Source organism: Manis javanica, chromosome 13 (genome assembly GCF_040802235.1).
Source record: "Manis javanica isolate MJ-LG chromosome 13, MJ_LKY, whole genome shotgun sequence".
Lineage (NCBI taxonomy): Eukaryota > Metazoa > Chordata > Mammalia > Pholidota > Manidae > Manis > Manis javanica.
In genome coordinates, this window is record NC_133168.1 from 61231594 (window position 1) to 61255847 (window position 24254).

Here is a 24254-nt window from a genome sequence, read left to right on the forward strand (position 1 = left end):
GTCCCGGGAGGAGGCACCTCCCCAGCGGCACGGGGGCGGCCGCCGTCCCCCCACCACCACCTCCCCCGGGGCCCAGCGGGGCCGCGCTGCACACTTGCCTAACTGAGAGGCCAACTTACCCCAAAGCCAGCCCTGAGGCTGCCTGGCCGAGGCCCCCAGCCAGCGTGCCCGCTGGGCGGGTGAGTCTGTGGACGACCGCGCAGAAACTGCCCACTGCCCGGGACGGCCACTGGACTGTGAACCCTGGTGCCAAGTCACCCCGTCCTTACTGGTTATTCAGTCCCTCGCAGGAGGGGCACCGAACACATCCTCGGCACGCACCCCACCTCCCAAGCTTCTGGGCGTATTAGAACTGTGGCTGTCTATCAACCTCGAGTCAGTATCAGGTGAAAATCAGTTTTCCAGTCCGGTTGGGGCCCCAGAATTTGCACTGCCAACCGAGTCCTAGGTGAAACTGATGTTGTGGTTCCAGCACCAGGCTTTGAGAACCACTCACTGCCTTAGAAAACAAGGTGATCTAAGACAGGTGGAAACAGTGGAATGAACACTTTAGAACTCTGCAGACTTGGAAAAGAAGTTAGAGACTTGGAATGATTGCACAGGACTTCACTGGAAGCCTGTCTACCCGTCTTAAATGCTTTCAGAGTAAAACCAGAATCCGAGTAAAACCAGAATCCTTATCCTTTCTGCTCTTGCAAAACCCCTCTCATCCTCCACCCTCAATGGCCACTTCAAATGTCACATCCTCCCAGCTTTCTGGCACCACCTTTTCTCCCAGACATTTTACTCGCTCCTACATGTTCCCATTAACATCTTATTCCAACTGCTAATACTGGATTTCATGGATTGTCTTGTATTTGGGAGGATACAGATCTCATTTCCTGTTAGAGCTTTCTGAGGACGGGGATAGTCACCTCATTTCCATAGTCCCTGAATTTAAAGCAGAGCCTGACATGAAGCGGCACTCAAAGCACGTTTGTTGACATCTTTCAGTGAACTGGGGTTCTAGTTATTGACTTTTATGAAGAAAACGGCACTAACGCCTATCTCTGCAAAGACACACGGGAACGACAGTAGCTTCTGTCACCCAGGCATGAGGGCATTCGTCCTCCTGATGCGTGTCCACAGCTCAGCAGGACCTCAGCTCCCCCACCAGGAGCCCACTCCTCCCAGGTAAGGGTCTCCCAGAAGAGAGATCAGGAAATGCACTGGCCATGCACACTGAACATGCGTTACCAACTGCAGTAGCCCCAGTTAGTGATAGTGCAGGGTGGCAATTTATATTACCTAGTCTTTGATCCTAGAGTATCTAGGACCTCTGTGCTACTAACCCCCAGGGCACATTTTACAAAGAGATGGGCCTTTAGCCATGGAGCCTTGACATCCCTTGAAACAGAGATTTGTGTAGTAAGTGCAAAAGACATTTTTCACAGCAACGATGAGGCTGTGGATTCTCAACAAGGCCCCAGACACGGCCACGGTGACGATGCAGCGGTGACGCCCTGTCCTCCCACCAGGCAGCTTTGCCTTTGGGAGCCCCACATTTAGAAAGTATCCATCTTCTGTACAAATTTCTTTTACTGTGTGATAGATTGTTTATATTTCCATGTATTTCAGTTAAAGAGTGCTAGTCAGACCTGATCTGCATAATTACCACGTGGGTCATTCGGCATTTCACTTTGTGGGAAACTGACGTGACTGGAGCCATTTTGGAATATGGAGTTGGAGTCACCATCAGAGAGAAACCACCTTCTCTGGGCCCAAACCTTTGGACTGGGCAAAACGCCCATCACTTTAAGTCATTTGAGAGGTGAGGTCAGCAGGAGAACACGTCCTGATCACAAGTCTGATGGTCCTGCACTTTCTGAAGGTAGAGTCGGCAGTCAGTCAGCGTATAGCCCAGAGTAGCTTAGTTTGTTAAAACACTCATAGAAAACATTTTTTCCCTTTTCTTAACTCATGTAATTACCCCCATTCCTTTTCCTCAACCCCTTGCTTTCACCTTACAGGCAAGATACTATTTGGGTGTCTACCTGAATCTGTGCCCCCTGAATTGCAATCCTGAGACCCCCAAAGAAAGGGCCTTTGCTGTTCTTCAGTTTCACGTCCTTTTCCCAGTTGCTGTGGGATCCAAAGCCATGCACCACTCTGATTCCCACCCCAGGCTGTATCCAAGCCCAGTGCCTGCCTGACCCCACTGTGCTCCATCATCTTCCCTGATGGCTCTGGGCCCTGGTGGTAAGTCCTCTCCATTCCAAACCTCCCTCTCTTTAGTTGAGGTTCAGACCTGATTTTTTGGGGTGTCTTTCTGGTGCCAACTTCTGTCTGTCTACAGAGAGCCATGCTCTTCTGTCTAGTGACTATTCTATGAGGTCTTCCATTTCTGAAGAATTACTGCTGGAAAGCAGCCCCTGTCTGGGTTTATGTTCTGGGTCCATTTTTTATAAGTTTTTGTTTCACTAGACCCATCTGACTAAAACTGACTTGTTACAGTGACCACTTTGGGGATTTTCTGAGATTCCAAATTAATTTATTTACATGCACAATTGAAAAAAGAAAAGAAGCATATATCAGTTGGTATTTGGATGTCTCCAAGAAGTCAAAAGATTCTAAACTTGCTTCAAGAAAATAACTCAAAACTTCCTAAGCTAACTCTGACTGCCCTCAGAGACTAAACTAGAAAATACTGCTAAGGAGGTAAAGCAGGAACATGGGACAAGCATCATGACTAATTTTTCCTGTGTACGATGAAAAATGCTAAGAAATAAATAGTAGAGTAAGAACAGGAGGGACTCCATCTTGAGGCTAAGATTCCATTTTAAAAACCAAGGAGTTAGGAGGTAAGATTCCTCACATACTCTATGGTAATTAGCCACCAAACGACCCTACCTTAAGGCAAGGCAGGCAGTCCTAAAATGATATGTTCCCACTGCTTGAGGGTAACCACTGTCTTAGAGAAGAACAGGATCAATAAATTCTTTGTGTTAAGTTTATCTTACAGAGTATCTGGAGGACTGAGTATGGGTAATGACATAATCTCTCTCACTGGAGATAGACATCATGAGACCACAAGTCAAGCCTATGCCCTCTTGGCCCTTTACCCCACTCGAAATCCTTAAAAGATATGAATCCTAAGCCATTAAGAGCTCCTTATCTCTGAGGCTGCCCACCCTCCCCTTTCTTTGAGTTTGTATTTTGTGTTAAATAAAGCCTTCTTGCTGCTCAACTTACTGTTTTGTCTCTGTGCTCTTCCAAGCCTCTTGGGAGATTAATAAGAGACCCCTTTCCCAGTGGTAAACCTTTTGTTACTTCACTATTTCATTCAACTTCCTAGACTTAAGCACAAGTCTTCACTCTGTTCTACTTAAGACAAGTAGGCAAGGGCTACTAAGATCTCTGATTTGGGCTTGCAAGTTCCCGTCACCTGGGTGACCTGGACAGGACTGCAGCTGTATGATCATGCTTTAGTATCCTGCCCAAAAATCTCCTTTTTTTGATTTGATGAAGTTCTCCGAGAATAATTTCACTCCATTCAGTACCCCATAGCTCCCCCCAAATCCTGTCACAGTAAGGGTTTAGTTCCCACACCGGCATATTCAAGCGGACAGTGGACTGCAGGTGCCCCTGGCTTCAGGAGTTGGCAAGGAAATCTGCCCTATGCCAAGCAGGAGTTCAGTGAGCTTTCCCCTCTGCTCTTCATTGTTCTCTACTGCCTGCATGGCTGCTGTCATTTGCTGCTACTCTCACTTTAATGAATTCCTTCCTTACTGTAACTCCAGGGGGAAAATCCAGGGGGCAAAATACCTTTGAAACTGAAGAAATCAGACAAAGGGGGAAATAAAGTGGGAGAAACCCATTTATTTCGTACAAGCAGTCCACTTCTGCTCTCCCATGTCTCTTGTGACCTGGCTGCAGAAGAGGCCCCCACCCAATCTCTCTGGTCCAGATAAGCCCTAGCTGGCCCTTGTAATTACCTATTGATACAGAGAAGGACTACTTCTCTCCACCCCTTGGAAACACCTATTGTATGGAGATGTACTAAGACCAGATGAGAGATTTCTGGAAATATTGCTATTTTACCCACACTTGCCTACAACTCATTTGACCTGTTTGTGAATTCTTTCTCAATCAGAGTCAAGAACTCTCCCCCATCCAGGTTGAGGTGTACCTAGTACACAGGGAGAGACCTCTCCAGACTCAGCTGTCCTACAACACTAGGACTTCTGATCTAATTGTGGCAGCTACTGCTCCTCCTCGACCCTGTTCTCTGCTCTCCACCTAGAAGTCCTAGGGTAGCTGAACTTCCATTCCGTATAACAACCTGCGGGTTCCCCTAGATGCTCCAGTCATCCAGGCTCCTTTTAAAGTTACACCTAATGAAGGAGGCTCTAAAACTTCATCAGTTACTTACACTTGGAATAAGGCAGAATTACAAGCCGTTACCAAGGACTTTCTCAATGCCCTTGAAGACCCTCTTGGATTCGCTAACGAATTCAATTTAGTTATTCAGACCTATGAACCTTATTATTATAACCGTTATCAACCTATCCATGGGCTTTAAATGGGGGTCGTGTAAGGGAATGGATGAAAAAAACAGGCTAAGCAAAGCTTTTTGATGATCTTTGTAAGTGAAAAGCTACAAAGTTACAGAAGTTTTTAAGCTAGCTGAAGATTTACATAAAACCATCCCTGAGATCTTCCCAAAGACTAGATTGGAGAAAAATTCAGTAATATGTTCAACAGCCAAATGCATCTGTTTTTTTTATTATTGTGATAGATGGTGGGATAAACCTTAAAATGATACTCTGGTATTTACAAAATTAAACACGAATTCTCCTATTTATTTAACTCTGCCTTTGCTAATGGGTTCGAAGATGAACTCAATACCTTAGTCCAAGGTGCCATATCATAAATTCCCAATTACAACAACTAGCACCCCCCAGAAATCCCCAATATTTTCAGGGTCCTTCTCCTGCCAAAAGGTGCTTGTAATTACTGCAAAAAACCTGGATATTAGGAGGAAGATTGTGGTAAAAACTTAAAGGACAAAAGCAGTTCAAACATCCTAAGGGCGCTTTCCCTTCCAAGGACACAAACTACTGAGGAAAGAATGCTCCTAGGACTGAATGGGGCTGCTCTGAGAACAAAAGGGATCTTCCCATCAACTTCTCACCAAGACCTTAGGGGAAATGTTTTTGGAAAATAGTGGAAGAGCACACAGAAAATTCAGTTTAGCTTCCAGATCATGAAACTTTTTTCAGTTTTCTAAGGTGGAACTGAGGGGGTGCAGAGCTCGTCTCCCAAAAATGTGCTGCTTAGGCATGTGGCCTATGTTGAGCTGAAGGCAGTCAGCCTCTGTGGGCTTCCACCTTCCTGCTTGTCCGGGTTTGTCAGCCCTTCTAGGACAAGGGAGTTGCTGGCTCATTTCTGTTGTCCATCTCTGGGAGTCACTCTGGAGCTGGATCTTCAGAACGTAGTTATCCTTGTCACCTTCTTGCGGACCTCTTATACCTAAGAGGGATTATTCAATACTTCCATAAGTATTTCCTGTTTGTTTTGGCTGAAACCTGAAAGATATTTGAAAAAATTTAGTAACTCTATCATCAAAACTGTGGCCAAATTGAAAGGTGACATTCAGAGCCCCCCTTATGAATGTATACATCAGAGGCTTGTCCCTGTGTCTTTGAGATAAAATGTTAACTCCTATATAGATAATCTCTTTAAAACACAAACTTCAGGGAATTCATGCCTGTCAAAAGGAGAATGAAAAGGGGGAAGGGTCATTTGAAATTTAGAGGGAAGAAAAAACTTAAAAATGTCTTCTTTTTAATGCAAACTTCAAATTTCCAATGGGTTTCCAGAATGTGCTTGTTTTCTTAAGTTGTGTTTTCCATTCGGGGTTTACTGCACAATCTCCAGTGATCAAGATATCCACTTGGCCTGGGTAAATTATACAAGCCTTAATGAAAGCCTTACAAATTCACTTACATTATGTTGATTATCAGGCAAGGACAGCAAAACTAATGGAAAAAAAACTGGCCTCCAGCAGAACAAATATTAATTACATAGTGAGACAGGGACCATGGGCTTAGACAGAGTAGGGTGAGGGCCTCCAAAAACAGCAAGTCAAGATATTTACAGTCAAAGCAATGTAACAATGTAAAGTCCCTATCGAAACTCTGTGTTCAGCATTATGCAAAGTCAAGGTCACACTAATTCTCTAGGGTAAAGATACCAGACTAGGAATATAGATATCTTCAGTGAGATCAGCTAAAGGTCAAAAGGCCAGGAGCAACTTGGCCTGGAATGTTCGAGTGTTCCACAAGGGTGTCTCAGCATAACCCGTGACTTCACTGTAAACAGCCCTAGCAACCTTGTCCAAATTCTGGAGGGTCTGGTAACAACCCAGCCCACCTTGAGGGCAGGACAGGTGGTACAAGTCCACACCCTAAGCCCTCAATTCCCCCAAATCCTCAGCTGCCTATAAATCCCCTAGACAAGGCACCACCCTGGGCTCTTTCCTCTCACTTTATTTCTAAATAAAAGCCTCTCCCTGGCTCTCCTACCTTCGGTGTTTGCTAAGTTCATTCTTCGACTCCGCAAACAAGAACCTAGGCATCAATAGAACTGAATGAACCAATAAATATGATTATAATTTGCATGACTTCTTATTTGAAGTATTACTGTTCTTTAATATTTTGTTTTTCCAGATTCAAGGAAATCTTTTCTCTTAAGCAGTCAACAATTTGGTAAGATATACCTTTATAAACAAAGATGAAACATTTATCTTTTTCTCCCTACCAGACCCTCCAGAATTTGGACAATACCATTGGTTGTTTACATAAATTCAGTGAGACTCATCCTCCTTATCACAGGACACAATTTTTTTTAAATTGGCTCCCTTGCAAAGACTGACTAAAATATCGTGTTTGAGAGAGATATGCATAGACTCAGAGATGACCAACAGCTTTAAGAAACTGATTGGATATTATGTTAATGTGTGTGTGCAATTTAATTAGTAGTTTAAAACCTATACATGCTGAAGTTACTCTACAAGCAGGTATGTCAAAGAAATTATCAATCTTCCCAGGTTTTCTTCCATCTGCTACTTCTATAGCTTTTCTTCTTCCTTCCTAATTATAACTCTTAAGTAGAATTCGTGCCTCATATCGAATTTACCGAGTATCATAATTCTTCCAAGTGGTAAAGACACCTCAAGACAAATGCTGGGCATAGAAGCCACAGGGCATAAAATATGCAAAGAAGTAAAAAGCTAACCTTTTCAAACAATAGGCTTCTCTCTCACTTACCAACTTAACATTTCCCTGTATGGCCCCGGAAGATGACTAGTTAGCCAGAGACAGGTAAGATTCCTCAAGGGAGGAACAACCTAAGACAGGCACAGTCGCAGGGGGATCATCAGGTGAGAAAATGGGGATCAACAGAGGTGAGGCTTAGAACCTCCCCCCGCCTGTTCTGAGAGAAATCTTCTGCATACGTGGATGTTTTATTGCCCTTGTCTAGCTTGGATTAACACATAGTCTACAGGCACACACCTGATCATCTACATTTGCTCTCTTACAACACTAAACTATGTTTTCTGCCTTTATCTTGTATCTACCTACCACTTCAGCATTTTATTAAAAATAATAATAATAAAGAGAGAAATGTGGTATCCACATATAAATCAAGTATATAAAAATCAAATGAATATTCATATTTGAACTGACTGTTTATAGTTCATAATGCATGATCAAAACCAAAAGCCTCTGTGATGACTGCCCTTGTAATGTTCACCATGTAACTTATTCACTATGTAAGAATTTGTTCTCCATGTAAGAAATTGTTCGTTATGCTTCAGAAGATTGGAGACTGATGAAAATTAGGCTTGGGGTGGATTAATGATTGTGCATTGAGCATTGACCCCCCTATACAGAATTTTATTGTGGTTAACAACCATTTTCAATAAATATGAGAGATGCCCTCACAAAAAAAAAAAAAAAAGTACACACTTCCAAATGTAAAATAAATAAGTAACCGGGATGTAATGTATAGCATAAGGAATATAGTCAAAATATTGTAACAACTTGGTATGGTGATAGCTGGTACCTAGAATTATCATGTATATAAATGTTAAATCACTGTGTTGTACACCTGAAACTAATGTAATACTGTGTGTCAACTACCCTTCAATAAAAAAATAAAAATAAAAAAGAAACTGATTGGAAATATTGGTCTAGCACCTGCTTACCAAATCCCAACAAAGCAATCTTAAAAAGATTTTATATAGTCGGTCACTATTCTTGCTGCTTTTATATAAGTAATCAGGCCAAGCTTAAAATAAACAAATTAGTTGTATTACTGTTATCTTTGATTAAAAATAAAATGGAGATAATTGTAGAGAGATAAGTTATGTTTCAGTTAGATTCTCCTGTCTTTGAGGTGTTGTTATATACCTGTAAGCAGAACTGAATCCTAAACTCTTCTGGTTTCCCCAGATACCTGGTTTTGACTCTCCTGAATAATACTTCCAATTTTCTCCCACCCTCTGACTGGAATCAATAAGAAAAAAGATTGCCCTTAAGTCTCCCCGAAAGAGACCATACCAGATCCTCCCCACTACCCAGATGGCAGCCAGACTAAAGGGACTTGAGCCGTGCGTATACATCTTACAGTTAAAGGCCACACCTGACGTCTGGCCCTACACAAACACTGGTGACGATGTGGCGATGTGCAAAGCAGACTCATGGAGCATGGATTCGAGTGCGGGCAGACACTGAATACCCACGTGTATGAACACAGTACCATGCACTGTGCTGAGCTGTGAGGAAAACGTCCACAGTAGGGGAGACTTCTACCATGAGGAGGCAAGGCATGTCTACGCTGGGACCCTGAGGGTGACCTTGAGGTAATTAATCAAGAAAGGTGGGGTGGACAGAGAGGATCAAGGCCCTGTGTGGGAGGGAACAAGGTGAGTTCTAAGGGACCCCACAAAGGTGGTGGCTGGAGTGCAGGGAGCAGGCAGCCATGGTAGGCGAAGGCCAGGGGAGGAGATGGGGTCTCCATCCTAAGAGCAGTGGGATATAGTTGATGGTTTTAAGCATGGAGGGACTTCCCCTGGCTTCTGATTGAGAATGGATTGCCCAGGAGCCAGAATGGCAACTAGTTGGGAGATGAAGTGTCCAGGTGAGAGACAGTAGTGGCTTGGGTGGTGGTGGTGGAGATGCAGAGAAGTGCACGTATTTGAAAGAGATTTAAGGAGTGGGATCACCAGGGCTGGTGGGGAGATTGGGCATGCTCTGTGAGGAAAAGGGAAGGTGCTGGGGGTGGCTCCCAGGCAGCCCAGTGGGATGGCTGGCTGGATGGGGGTGCCACTTAAGTAGGGAATGTTACGGTTTGGTGGAAAAAAATCACCAGCCCAAATCTGGATGATTGAGTTTTTATGTCTATTACTTTGCAATGATGTTCTAATGTCTGAGAGGAAATGTCACGCTGGCTATTGGATGTTTTAGACTGGCACCCAGAGAACAGGCTAGACATAGGTATCTGAGAGTTGTGTGGTAATAGGATGCACATGGCTGAAGGAGATGGCCCAAGGACCGTGTCCAGGTGAGGAGGGATCCAGCAACTAAGCAATGTGCCCAGTGTCCAGCTTCCCTCTTGTCCATCCCAGGCTGTGCGGAGCTGCCTACCTTGGGGTTCTGGAACCCAAGCCTGTGGGTTTTCCCAGGCACCAGGAGGGAGGGTCCTTCACGTGGGGGCTGTGGATGAAGAAGGCCAGGGGTCCTGCAGCCCTCCCTCCGTGACTGTGGCCAGCCTTTGTGTGGCTTGATGTCCAGACACTCCCAGAGACCACCTCTACCTGGAAGCAGGCTCTGAACCCTAGCCAAGAGCCCTTTAGCATAAGCATCCCTGGATTTTGACGGCCAAGATGTCAACCCCCAAGAGTCCAGGGCTCTGGCAGTTTGCATGAGGAGCAAGTGCTGGGAAGACTCACCAGGGCTGTTGCAGTGAGGGCCGTGCAGGGCTCAGCCCAGCAGGGGGACTCGGTGTCTTCCTCTGAGGAAGAGGGAGGTTGAAGCAGTTCGCTGGCACAGTGAGGCCCTGGCCACCCCCACCCGTCAGTTTACATGGGCTGTGGCTACTGTGGACATGATGCCCAGCATTTTTACTTATTGGGAAAACTGTTAGTGTTCAGAAGATTAAATTTTTTAGCTGGTCTGAAGATATCTTTTTTCCTCTTCTTTATTCGTTGTTATGAATTGCAATCAAAGACAGTTTAATGGTGAAATTGCTATAAAACGGAGGGAGAAATATTTCTTTGGGTATTAGTTTTGTTTTAGGAAATTACAAAGTAGTGATTTAACTTGCCACCTTCAGGATTATTTCTGCCTCTCAGTGGGGTTATATAATCAGCAAGATCTACTATGGGCTTCATTTTTCTAGAGAACACAGATAAATAATCTCCCAATATGCTCTTGAGCAAACTAAAGTACCTGTGACTTTTCATATCTCCTATTCAGAACAAGGGGATGCCACTGTGTGGGTGGGGAGGAGAGATGCTGCAGGTCTGCGGACAGTCTGCTGTGATGGGGGCAGTTAGAGGTGGAGGCTGGGACCTGTGGAGAGTCACTGCTGGAGGTGGTCTGCAGGAACAGAAGTGGGCAGGGATTTCCCAGTGGCCCCATTGAACCACCATGGAGAGGTTCCATAGGCACCCAGGGTTCTAGAGAAATGCACTAAGAGTGGGGGTCTGCCCAGCCCACAGGTGACACAGGCTATTAGTGCACCATAAACTTCCCACCTGGTTATTTAATAAACATTTTCTGAGTTCCTACTATATGCCAGTCCCCTTCTTGTTGGGCACAATTAGTTGTGTGGAGGGCACTGGAACAGGATGCCAACTGGTGTATTGTTCATAGGACAAAATGCAGGTGGAGCAGCCATTCTGCCTGGGGCTGCCAGGGATGGCTTCACTGAGCCGAGCTCTGGCTGAGCCTTGATGGCTGGGACTTTTCTGGGGAGGGAAGGAAGAACAGTACAGGCAGAAGGAGCCGTGTGGGCAAACGCATGGAGGAATGAGGTCCTGGGCTTGTGGAGGGCAGCTTGCAGGTTGCAGTCTCCAGGGGCATTCTTTCTGGGATGGAAGGATGGGCAGAAGGTAGGACCAGACGGTGAGGCATCCTCTTCATGGGGCTGGAATGGCTCTGGGACTCAGAAGAAACCCTCTGGGACCCTTCTCAGCCTAGCTGCTGTCTAGACAGGCTGCTGGGGTACAAGGGGGAGAAGGAAGGGGGCAGCACAGTGGGCAGTGGGCAATCTGGGATCTAATCTGCTTCTTTCTTTATGATGCCCTGTATGACTTTGGGTGATTCACTAAGACCCTTTGAGCCTCAGTTTCTTCATCTAGACAGCGAGACAGTCTTGCCTGCCCCATAGGCTGCTGTCAGGAGAGCCCCACATCCACAGGAATTGGGCAGCCTCTGGCCTGTGGATCATTGCATCTACATTTACACAGCCTGTCTGCTGGTCCTGGGAAGAGAGAAGATAAACTCGGTTTATCATCTGAGTGATAAAACTGGGGAGAAGGTTGGCTGGACAGTGTCCTGGAGCCCCATCTCTGAGAGCAGCTACCCTAGTCCTGAGCATGCGGAAGACGGAGGAGGCAGCGGTGGCGGAGCAGCTCTCACTGGATGTGCAGGTGAGGAGCCCTGAGGGGCTTTCAGAAGTGGGCACAGCCAAGCAACTTGGGAGGTGCATGGTCAAGTGACTAGCAAGGGTGACTAGACTGTTTTCAGGAGGCCAGTCTCATGACTGGCTGTACTGGTTTGGGGCTGGACCCTGATTGCTCAGGACCGTGGACGAAGGGTTGTATCATCTGCGGTGTCTTTTGTCTTCTTGTCCTTCCTGTCACAGGGCTCAGCTGCGCCTCTCATTAACTGCTTAGCAATTACTTAGAAACTTTCAATTTGAAAAGGCCCCTCCTTATTAGGGTGGCCTCATGTGTTGGTCTGGCCTTAAAACAGCAGTGGTAGGGTAGAGCTGCACTGCCCTGGTGTGGCCACCAGCCACTGTGGCCACTGAGCACTTGAAATGTGGCTCGTCTGAATGGAAATGTGCTGCGAGTATAAAACACATGCTGGATTTTTAAGACTGGACAAAAAAAGTAAACTAGCTCAATGATTTTTATACTGAGTATATGTTGAAATGGTATTTTAGATGTATCGATATTGACATTTTAGATATACATGATATAGATATATTAAGTAAAATATATTACTGAATTAATTTCACCTCTATAAAACTTTTTCTTTAATGTGGTCACAAGTAAATGCAAAATTAAATATGTGTCGCATTTTGTTTCTATTGGACAGTACTGCTCTAGAGGCTGGAGAGAGGAAGTGATGTAGATGCACCTATATGGAGTACCCCTCCTGCCGGGGCTGGGCGCTTGAGTGGCACTGCTCTGAGGCACTGGACGCTCAGTTCTTGGCAGCTTCGCATGGGCTCTTATTACTTCCCTCTTCTGCCTTCTGGGCCTGCTAGGAAACCGTCCCTGGTCCAGGCTGTGGTGGGGAAGCCAGAAAGTTCCACTTGAGGATCCCAGGAAACACATTCAGGTTTCCAGAGGAGATCACTACCCAGGCCCTCTCTTCACTGGGCAGAGGTCTTTATGGATTGGGGGCAGCTCATATCATTTCTGTAGCTACAGAAACTGGCATAGCCCTGCAGGCAGAAGGTTGGCTGGTTAGATGGATAGACAGATGGGGGGTGGTTGTACGGCAGGATGGATTTTCAGGGACATAAGTGAACCTAGAGGTTGAAAACATTGCAGCTGTATGAATGGATGGCTCTGTGGAGCTCAGAGAGAGGGACAGGGGAATGGTTGGGTGGGAGGATGGATGACTGAAAGGGTAGATGAAAATAGAGGATGCGTATCTGTGGATGAACAGATGGAGGGAGGCTGGCTGGCTGCGTAACTGGATGGAGAGGGTGAAAGGACGTTGGATGATTAGGAGGAGGGAGAATTGGATGGCGGGTTAATGGAGGGGTGAATGAAGAGGGCCCATTCCCAAACGAGCATTGTTCAAGGTCTGCTGGGGACATAACCTCTTCCTGTCAGCATGTGGCACATCTCCCTGCCCTGATTTTTTTGTGTTTTGCCCACACATGTCTGGAGCTTCTCCGGGCTTTCACTGGATCCTCCAGGGAGTTCTCATTGCCGTGGCTGTGCTAACCAAGTCATTCCCTCACTAGGACTGTCAGCTCCCTGCTGGGCCAGCTTTGTCATTTTTTGGGATGCAGGCTGGGACATGAGGTGTATGAGGGGGCAGATGATGTGTTAGACTGTGTGTGGAGAATTCTTTATGACAGGCTGATCATCTTTCTTTGCAAACCTCACTGGACTTTGCAAATTGTCAAGGAATCAAGAGTGTGACTGAGAGGAAGAAGGAAGGGAAAGCATCTTAAAATATTCTGAGTTAATGGGAGAGGAGAGAGAGGATAGAGAAAAATTTCTTTTTAGAACACTATTTCTGGCCCATGTGGTTGTATAATAACTTCCCTCTCATATGCAGACCGGGACCTTCCAGAAAGTGCTTTCTCTGATAGCTCATTTTCCTTACTCAGCAAGCCCAGAAGGCCCCGTAGACAGCCTGTCTCCTTCGGGAAAAAGGAGTTTCAGAGAGAAGAAAGGACTGCCTCATGTCCCTGGATTTGAATCTTTTTCCGTAGGTGGAGGGAATGGATGCTGGGGTGGGAAGCACTTTGTCTGGTGACAGGGTCCCTGAGGTGTGAAGGGAGCACAGGCCCTGTTCCTACCCAGGGCAGTGGAACAGGCCAGGTCTGGCCACTTCAAGGTTCTGGATTTTCTGCATCAACAAAGGCTTTAATCACAGTGATCAGCAATCAACTCATCACCATTAATTCAACTACATTTCAAGCAGGATTCCTGGGGAGGTTCCTTCCCAAATGGTGCAGAAGAATGGGGCCTTCCTGCACAGCACATGGCTCGCCCGCCCTCTGGGAGGCTGTCGGAATGTGCAGCAACAGGCAGTGCTCTCCTCAGAAAATGCACAAACCTTTCTATAATGCCCTTTCCTCTTATTTTTAAGATTACAACCACCAAATCTCATTCTCAATGCTCAAAGTAGTGCATTGGTTGTTTTAGCCCCCTGAAGTCAGAAAAAACTGGACCTCATTTCACTAAGACAATCTCAGTACAACTGAGCATGCAAGAGAAATGCACAAGGCTCCAGGGCGGTGCTGAGGGTGATGGACAGCTTCACCGAAGTTTACTAAATGGGGTCGCTAACCAAGAGTTACACGGCAAGCTTCCTTAATGTTCTCTCTTACCACTTAATGCCCGTGAAGACTGGATCTTCTAGCAACTGCTCAGACCTCTGTTTTCTCTTCATAATGCCCATTCTTTGGGTTAGCTCCCTTCCCTCCCTACAACTTCTGGCTCTGGCCAAGACCTTTTAAGCATCTCCCAACTCCAAAATTTTGGTTTTCTTTCCATTAAAGACAAGAGCATTACTTTTTTTCTTTTCTATTAAGGTATCACTGATATACACATTTATGAAGGTTTCACATGAAAAACATTGTGGTTGCTACATTCACGCATGTTATCAAGTCTGCCCCATACCCCATTGAAGTCATGGTCCATCAGTGTAGTAAGATGCCACAGACTTACTACTTGTCTTTGACAAGAGCATTCTTAATGTAGATGGCTTTAGGCCTTCTTGCTCATTCCCATCCTCCTCTGGTCCCCCAACCTTAGGCCAGTCCAACGAAGGGAGCTAGACTCATTGTCACCAAGCTGGTTTGGCCAAATTTGCTGGGGTGATTTTAGCTCAGCTATGCTGGCTCAGGTATAAGGCTCAGCCTCTGGGAAGGTAAAGGTAGACAGAAAAGAAGTCAGGCGTGCTAAGGGTGAGGTGCCCTCAGATTGCCCATGGCATCTCGTATTTCCGCTTTAGAAATGTGCTGGTGAAGTCATTCTTGGTTCTGAGTAACAGAAACTCAGACTAGTTAGTGACAAAAAATCACATAAGGACACAGAAATTTCTTTGAGATCCCAGGGACAGGGAGGAAGCTAGGACCCAGAACGGGCTGAGATCAGAACCTAGAATGTTGCCCACTCTCTCCCCACCCCACTCCCAGGTCCCTGCCTTCTCTACTTTCTCTGCAGGCTAGCCTTGCCCCCTTCTCTGGACATACGGCGGGAGGTGGGCACCCTGACCCTTTGGGTTCTTACTTGGCACTCAGCTCCAGTCACATGAGGAAATACACATTCTGAGTCCTGATACCGGAAGAAGATTCTCACTGGCCCAAGCTGGGATCTGGCAGTCTCCCTGGGTCCAGCCAGTGTGGTCAGGGAAGGGGGTGGTCATGAGGCAGGAACGTGGCTGCCAGGACCTGCACATGTGATGTGGGAAGGCACATCCTCAGGGATGATGGGGTGACTCCCGGGCTGTGCAGGCACCCCCAAGGTGTTTGTCATAGGAAGTACTCTGGGGCAAATAAAAGGAATCCTTTACCCAAGTCTGGGAAGTTCTTAGGGGACTCTCAGTCCTGTTAATATGGCTGAGGTCAAACTACATATGATTTTGTATTGTTGCATTTTTGTCTGAGTAGTTTCCCATGTTATTAAAATATTTTATAGACTTCAAATGGCTTCATTACAAAGTAATAATTTTTCTCAATGTGGTACATTGAACTTGGGTTAAATATTTTTCACCATTGCAGATAATACAGCAATAGTCATCTTTAAGTATATGGTTCCTTCTAGGTTTCAGATTGTTTTCTTTGGAATAGATTGCTAAGGTGGAATTATAGGTTTGGGTTCTGGTTTGCAACTGTGAGAATCCACTGTAGATAATCAGAGAGGAATCTTTACATAAGATATTAGGCTCTGGGGTTTGGGGTGGTGAAGCAGAGAACTTGGCTTGGATATGGCAGCCAGGAACAGTGCAGCTAGGATCGGTGTTCCATCCCACTGTGGAACCTTCTAGTGAAACTCTACTGCTGCCACTTTGTGCTGCTTTGCACTAATGACCCCAGATTCTGCATTCCAGAAGCCACAGATTCTCTAGAAGGACCATCTGCTTCCAACAGCACATTATTAAAAAACTGAGCTCCCTGCATGTGGCTACCACTTCACCTCTCCCTTCTGAGTCCAAGTCCCATGTGGGTGGGTCCGACTGGCAGAACCTGGGGCACACATTTAGCAAAAAGGAAATAAAGAGATCTGATGAGTCGATTTTTGGATTACTAGTATAGGAAGGGAAGACTCATATGAAACTACCAAAACATTACAGGGTTAGTAAAAAGGTGTCAGCCATGAAGATGGATGACCGTATGTGTTCAGATGCAAGGTTAGAGGAAAGACTGTGCAGTCTGGAGCACAGGCTCAGTGATATCATCAAAAGCCAAGGTGCTTTCTATTTTTCACTGTATTGACAATGCGTCCCCTAATGTCTCAAACTGTTGCCATAGCTCCAAGCATGACATCCCTATTTGATAGTATCCCTAGGAGGAAGGAAAGGGTAGGAGCAAAAGGGATTTCTCCTTAAGAGCTCTCTCTTTCCACGGATTAAAGTCTGCAGCATACCTTAATGGTCTAAGTCAAGTGCCTCCTCCTAGACCTGTCACTGGCAAATGGCAACAGGAATACATGGTTACCTTAGACCTGGGGTGAGGACATCGCTCCCCAGGTTTAGGTTCTGTTAGAACAAAAGAAGCAGGTGTAGCTTTTGGGAAAGCAATGGTATCTGCCACAAGGGTTATAAACTTTATTTATTTTTGTGTGACTTTTAAGATTTCTGATACATATTGCCAAATTGTTTCTAAAAGAGTTGTTCCACCTTAAATCTTCTGAACGGTGTATGAGTATGTCTGTTTTGGCACACGCTTGCCCACCAGTGAGTTTTGCATACTTACTAATAATCATGGTACTGAACTGTCTTGTTATTCTGATAGTTTTTTAGATTAAATTGTCTTGAATTTTGTCAGAATACAGTCTTATCATGAGTGAATGAATGAAAATGATAGTGTAGTCTCATTTTTAATAGCTATATTTAAAAATGATGTGTTAGTATATGGATGAGGCCTTTCTGAACAAGCTTGGATAATGATGGTTCTAATGAACATCCCTGTCTTGTTCCTGATTTATGTCAAAACTCGAGTGCTACACTGGTAGGTATGTTGTGAGTTGTTCATTTAAGATGTGTCTTATTTCTTCAAATTTAAGATACTGGTTCTAAGATGCACTAACTTAGTGACAGCTTGATGGAAGGAGAGGGGGAGGAATTACTTAATAGTATTAACCTTGAAAGATATTATTTCAGCAATATGAATGAAATGCATCTTAAATGACCAAGTAAAGTATAGAAAGTTTTTCTCCCCATTGATAGTGTCATATAATTAAGTGTACCATCATTTGATATAACTGATGTCCTCGTGGAAGACAAATTCTTTGTTATACATACTTTATTATGTTCAGCAAGTATTCTATTCCCAGGTTTTAGAATTTTCATGAGGAAAAGATGTTGAATTTAACAAGAGTCTAAGCACTAAAAATTGATGCCTTGATCTGAGAGGTTATAGGACTATAATTTCCTAACATTAAATCATTGAATTTTTTAGAATTAAAATTTTTATTGAAGTATAGTTGATACACAATATTATAGTGTTTTCAGGAGTACAACAGAGTGATTCAACAATTACATACATTACTGAATGCTCACCACAGTAAGTGTAGTTACCCTCTGTCACCATACAAAGATATCGCAGTATTTATATTCCCCCTGCTGTACTTTTCATCCTGTGACTTCCTTATTTTATACTTGGAACTTGTACCTCTTTATCCTTTTAACCCATTTTGCCTGTCCCCCCTCTTCCCCTATGGCAGCCACCCATTCTCCATATTTTTGAGTCTGTTTCTGTTTTATTTGTCCATTTGTTTTTTATTTTTTTCAATTCCACATATAAATGAAGTCATGGTATTTGTCATTCTCTGTCTGACTTATTTCACTGAGCATAATACCCACTATGCCCATCCATATTGTCTCAAATGACAAGATTTCATTCTTTTTTATGGCTGAGTGATATTCCATCGTGTATATGTACCACATTTTCTTGTACCCAAGAAGATGAATGTATCCATTCATCTATTGATGGACACTTTAGTTGCTTCCATATCTTGGCTATTGTAAATAATATGGCAATAAATATAGGAGTTATATGTCTTTTTGAATCAATGATTTTCTTTCCTTTTGATAGATACCCAGAAGTAGAATTACTGGGTTGTATGGTATTTCTATTTTTAAATTTTCAAAGAAACCTCCATACTGTTTTCTGCAATGGCTGCACCAGTTTCCATTTCCACCAACAGTGCATGAGGGCTCCCTTTTCTCCACATCCTTTTTATTTCTTGTCTTTTTGGTTCTAGCTGTTCTGACTGGAGTGAGGTGATATCTCATTGTGATTTTGATTTGCATTTCCCTGTTGGTTAGTGATGTGGAGCATCTATTCATGTTCCTGTTAGCCATCTACATATCCTCTTCAATAAAATATCTTTTCAGATTGTTTTCTGTCCATTTTTTCATTGGATTATTTGGGGTTTTTTGGTGTTGAGTTGTATGCATTCTTTATATATTTTGGGTATTAGCCCCTTATTGAATTTATTGTTTGCAGATAAAGTCTCCCATTCCATAGGCTGCCTTTTCACTTTGCTGATGGTTTCCTTTGATGTGCATAAATTTGATGTAGTCCCACTTGTTTATTTTTGCTTTTGTTTCCTCTGCATGGAGAGATGTATCCAGGAAAAAATTGCCAATGCTGATGTTCAAGAGTTTAATGCCTAGGTTTTCCATTAGGAATTTTATGGTTTCATGTCTTATACTTAGGTCTTTAATCCATTTCGAGTTTATTTTTATGACACTAAATCATTTTTGCAAATACTGGAAAATACCCTACTTTATTATTATTTTAATATTCTGTTGAATTTTGTTTTCTGGCACTTAGGATTATTATACCTACTTCCATAAATGAGAAGGATCCATATTTTTACTATTTCTGATACATTTTGGTGTTATGTTTATGATAGTTTCTTAAAATAAATTAGAAAAGCAAACATTGGGTAACTTTTTCAACTTTTCCTTGATGGGGTTGACTTTGTATTTTTTATATTTTTCCAGAAAATCATCCAAGAGTTTTAGATTCTTTCCTGTATCTGCTTTATCATTTAAATTTTTTATCTTTTTTGTTATTTGCCAGAGATGTGACTATTTTAAGTCTGGTTTTCTGCAAAGAACAACCTCAAGTGTATTTATTAGTGTTCTTATCATGTTTGAATTATTTAGTTTCTCTGTTTTTCTTGAAATAATCTAATATTTTTAATCCATGTCAGCGTTGCCTGTTTTTCACATAGGTGGTGAAAGTTGGGCTTTCTGTTTTGCTGCTGCTTTTTGGCATTTCCAGATTATTCCATGAATAAGTGCTACAAAAAAGAGATCTTTGTTCTTTTCTGTCTGATCTATCCCAAGCATCTAGCATCGTTCCTGGCACTGGTAGGGGTAGAACAAACACATACTGGTTGGCCAAGGAAAGAATGAATCTGGGGAACTGCCAGGAGGCACCTCTCCCGGGGAGACCTCCTGGGTTCCAGGAGGAGGAGGAGGCAGGTGACAAGCCTGAATGCCTCAAAGAGCCATCGCTTCTCCCGGCCTCACCACCCACAGCCAGCTCCCACACAATACAGAGGAAGTTCTGGGGAGCCGGTGTTAAGGGCCATCCCCTTTTGAGCTCTCTTCTCCCCTGCCTGTGACCTCAGGTGGTGAAGTCTCTTGTGGCCACAGCTAGAGATGCTGGCAGGAGGATGAAGGTGGGGAGAAAAGGCGGAGAAGGTGAACACTAGGCAGGAGACGAAGTAGGTGAGTGGGGGACCTAGACAGAGTAGCAGGGCCTCAGGGGAGATGACATAGTTATTTTGGTGAAAAAGACCTCCAGGTCAGGTTTCATTTCTGGCCTTGCCAAGCCCTGAGTTGAGCCCAGCATGTCTAGCCTGTGGCTTCTGAGGACAGGGTGATCATGCAGCAAACTGTGCCTTAGGACTGAGGGAGACCCCCGGGGCTGGGGGGCAGTGCCCTGCAGGTGCTCACCTGCCTGCACTTCATCTCCAGCTTGAGTTGCCAGATAAAGTGCAGGACGTCCAGTTAAGTTAGAATTTCAGGTGTGGATTTGAGGCAAGAGGCATCCAGGACCTTGGAGGGACTATTTACTGGGATGGCTGTCAGAAATGCCTCTGGAGACCCCCAGCACACCCTAAGATACTCCCAGCAGAAAGTAGAGTCTTTTGACATGAAAAGGCAAGGCCCCTCACCCCCCCTCCCGGTCTTGCTCCTCAAGTGTAAGTGTGTACTCAGCAAGCTGCCCCTACCTTCTGCACCTGGTAATGGCCCTTTGGACAGGCAAGTTCAGTCCCAGGCATGCTGCTGGACACAGGGACGAGTGGGACGAGCACTGGCCTTCCAGCAGGTCCTGCCTGTCCCTGGAAGTGGGGCAAGGGCCCAGGAATGGGAGTTTGGGCAGGCTGTGGCTTATATAAACTGAGTGTCAAGGGCTCGGCCAAGAGGGTGGGCTGGAGGTGTGTGTGGCCAGGGGGCCATGCAGGAGATGACCAGACGCCAAGGGGGAGCAGCCTGGTGGCCACAGAGGGGGAGGTGTGAAGCCAGGAAGATCATGAGTTCCCTCCCTCCCTCAGTGCCATTTACTTTCAGGGGCTCTGAAAAAGCTAAAGGACAAAGTCTAAGTTTGTGGGCCACAAAATAAGCTTTGAGAAGCAAGTGTCATGGAGGCAGTAACCTCTAGGTATTGTCACGGAGTTTGTGTTACCTTCAGACTAGCCTCATTTATTTCTGGCAGAAGGTTAAAAACTATACAAATAACTTTAATGGACATAATTATGTTCTCATCACAAAATAATGTGGCACAGTTCCATAATTACTCAAAAATGATCATTGTGAGAGCAGCTATTAATTAGTGAATAGCTTTAGGAAAAAAATTCAATAGATTTGGGAAGCATTGTTAATAACCCATTATGATCTATCTGGGGGTCAAATCACCATGTCGTATTAAAGCAGAGATTTATGGCTCCATTTTAAATCCTTTCAAAATAATTAAGAATGTGCTCTGCGTCTGACTGGGCAGGTTTGAGGCAAGAAACGAAAGGAAATCCACATTGTCAGGGACTTCTAAACTTGACTTGGCATTTCAGGGAGTCCAGCCATGTGTGCCATTACTGGCAAAGGGAGGGTATTTCTACTCTTTTTTTCTCCAGAGCAGGTCTGCGGGAGGGAGCTCTGCCCTTACCTGTGAGGGAGACACTTACCCTTTTGGTGGGTAGGTTGCTGGAATCCCCTTTGACCCAGAAACCTTCCTGTCTCTCCAGAGCCTGAAATATTAGGGCATTTTGAGCCTTTGGTAGTAGCCCTTCCCTGGACTTCCCTGGACTCCTTATTGGGGAGGGGGACAGGCAGTTGATGCTTAATGGGTGTCTCTGCACCAGATGCTGAGCTAGACACTTCACATGCATCATCTCCACCCTCCAGTGGAGCAAGTATCCTCATCCCTGTGTTACCAGGGAGGAAGCTGAAGCTCAGTGGGCTGACAGCATCCTGCCAGACTGTCTCGGGGAGGAGGCCCAAGGCTGGAGAGGCTCTTTAGGTCCAATAGACCATCTGATCTTTGGCCCCTTTGGTGAGTCAGCCAGGAAGAGGTCATCCAGCCCCAGCGTTCATCGCTCGGGGATGACTGCTCACTACCGAATGCCCTGTCCCATTCAGCGTGAGTGATGATTATATCCGCCCATTGTTTAAACCAAAAATGCATAAAAAGTAAAAGAAGATCTTTTCCCCACCTTACGTCTTCTAATCCTATTCATCAGAGGAAATCACTGTTAGCTGTTGAGAGTGTACATTCCAAATACCTTCCTATGGATGTGTAAACATGTAATATTTTTAGTGTAAGGATCATAAAAACTGCTCTATGATATGCTTCTCCCTCAGTAAGTTATGGATGTGCTTTGGGCATGTATATGCACTTGCTTCATTCTGTTGATCCATCATCTGTCAGCTCTCCTGCTATCACCTATTATTTGTTATCTATCTATCTGTCTATCTATCTATCTATCTATCTATCTATATCTATCATCAATCATCTGTCTTTCATGCTTTTCTTTCTGTCTGTCTTTCCGAATCTTTCTCTCTCTCCCTCCCTCCCCCCTTCTCCCCTCCTCTCTTCCTTTCCTTCTCTCTTGTCTAGTTAGTTCTACCTTCAAACTGCGGTCTTCAGAACAGATCTGACTGGTCACCACTTATCCCTCTCTGTCCCCTGTTTCTTTGACTTCGTTCCCACCATTCTCCCCTTGGTCGTGCTGCTCCTGCTGTGCTGGTCTCCTTGCTGTTTGAACTTGCCAGACATGCCACTGCCTCAGGCCTTTGGATTCATTGTTTATACTACTTGGCATGTTCTTCCCAGGAAGCCCTGTGGCTCCCTCTCTTCCTTCCTTTCATATTTGTGCTCAAATATAGTAAAGACCTTCCATGACCATCTCTCCAAAGGTGGATATAACTTTTTAAGGTGTTTAAAATAATCAGGTACACATAACAACTGAAGTCAAGGTCAATATTATCCTTCCTGATGAACTAGTAAAAGCTGAAATTTACAAGATGAAAAAGTGGAATGGCCTCTCTATTCATGCACCTGCACCACACCACATGCAGAAGAGGGAGGGAAGGACTGGAGGCTCAGGACCTGTCAGAGTGTCCAGAGAGGCAGTGGTCTGACCATCAGGCAGAAGGAGGAGCTGTGGCCTGAGGGTGAGGCTTGAGTTATTGACAGGGGGCATGACTGGTAGTGACAAGGTCTAGGGTGTGGCTCTGGGTGGCCACAAGGGGTAGAGGAGCAGGGAGCTGGAATAAGGTGGTCTAGGAAGTGGAGGTCAGGGTGCAGGATGGGCCATCTATGTGGGTGTCAGTCACCTACGAGGGGGAAGGAGGGGAAGATAGTGCCAGGGACCCAAGTTGTGGGTGAATGAGTTGCCAATCATTGGGCAACACAGTGAGGTGGAAAGTGACGTGACGGCAGAGAGGAGAGGGACCCCACTTCCCATGCCCAAGGGCCTGGGGAAGTGGCGTCCTCCATGGGGAGCCAGGTTTCCAGAAAAGGCATAAGGGCTTTTGAGTAGATGCTGATGACACAGGAGAGTTTTTAAATTATGGAGCTGTAGTTCTAGAAAGCCCAGTGGAAGGCTGGGGTTTTGAGGGAACTCTGTCCTAGGGAACTACAAATACTGAAATTCCTCATTGAAAATCTCAGACACCCTTAATAAGAGAGTGTATTTCTAGCATTTTGTACCCATTTCCCTTCAGTTTACCAACTTAAGTATAGTTAGCATCTAATTTAGGCCAAAGAAATGCTCCCTCCCTCCTTCCCTTCCTCCCATCCTTTCCTTCCTTCCTTTTTCTTTCTTTCTTTCCACTTAATTCCCTGTTGTCTGAGTTGCTGTGTCACCTCCCAGCTCTGAATGAAAAACACCTTTGGCTGTAATGGCTCCGCCTCTTTCCTAAGCTCATATCTGTGTCCACGAGCCGGGCTGGACAGTTTCCCACTGGATTCCCCCTGCCCGACCATCCTCTGAACAGCGGAGTGCCGGTGCAGACGTGAGCACAGGCACAGAGGACACTGGCAGCTCAGGCAGCGGGCAGGCCTCCCTCCTAGGGTCTTGGCTGTGGACTTCACAGAGACTTCCAGAGAGGGCTGTGCGAGCTCAGGAAAGACTGCTCCAAAGACCCTAGTTTTACTCTAGTTCTGGGAAAACTAGCTTATATGACAGAGCCTGTGGAAATGTCCAGCAGGTTTCCTTGTGCACAGTAGGTTGGTTTTTTTGTTGGTCAAAAGGCTTCTGGTGGCAGTGGGGTGTCCAAGCCATCTGTTCGGCTTCCAAGTGGCTCGCGTGGAGCCATGACTGCCGCGCAGTGAGTTGCTGATGCACAGCCATGAATCACAGCGCAAGAGCTGCTCATAATCACCTTATATGTGTTTTCAGTTCTCAAATTTAAAACCATTTACTTCTGGAAACAGATGTTAAATTCAGGACGCTTGTCAATTGTTGGCGCTGTGCACAAAAAAGATGCTTAAAATTAGAAGTCTGATTGAATTTTAAGTATAGTGATCACAGTGGTTGGAAC

General features: G+C 45.0%; 1 long non-coding RNA gene across 2 annotated transcripts in view; it reads left to right on the plus strand.

The window, feature by feature from the left end:
• The first annotated feature begins 8 nt into the window (after positions 1-8).
• Positions 9-24254, plus strand: part of LOC140845490 (uncharacterized) — a 28134-nt gene continuing 3888 nt past the window's right edge. The window contains exons 1-4 of one of the 2 annotated variants that reach the window (XR_012124289.1): positions 9-1173; positions 1618-1810; positions 8499-8908; positions 11519-11701. This is a non-coding gene — a long non-coding RNA (uncharacterized lncRNA). Of the gene's footprint in view, positions 1174-1617; positions 3227-8498; positions 8909-11518; positions 11702-24254 lie in introns of those variants that run through there. The other variant, XR_012124288.1, reaches the window with a different exon arrangement.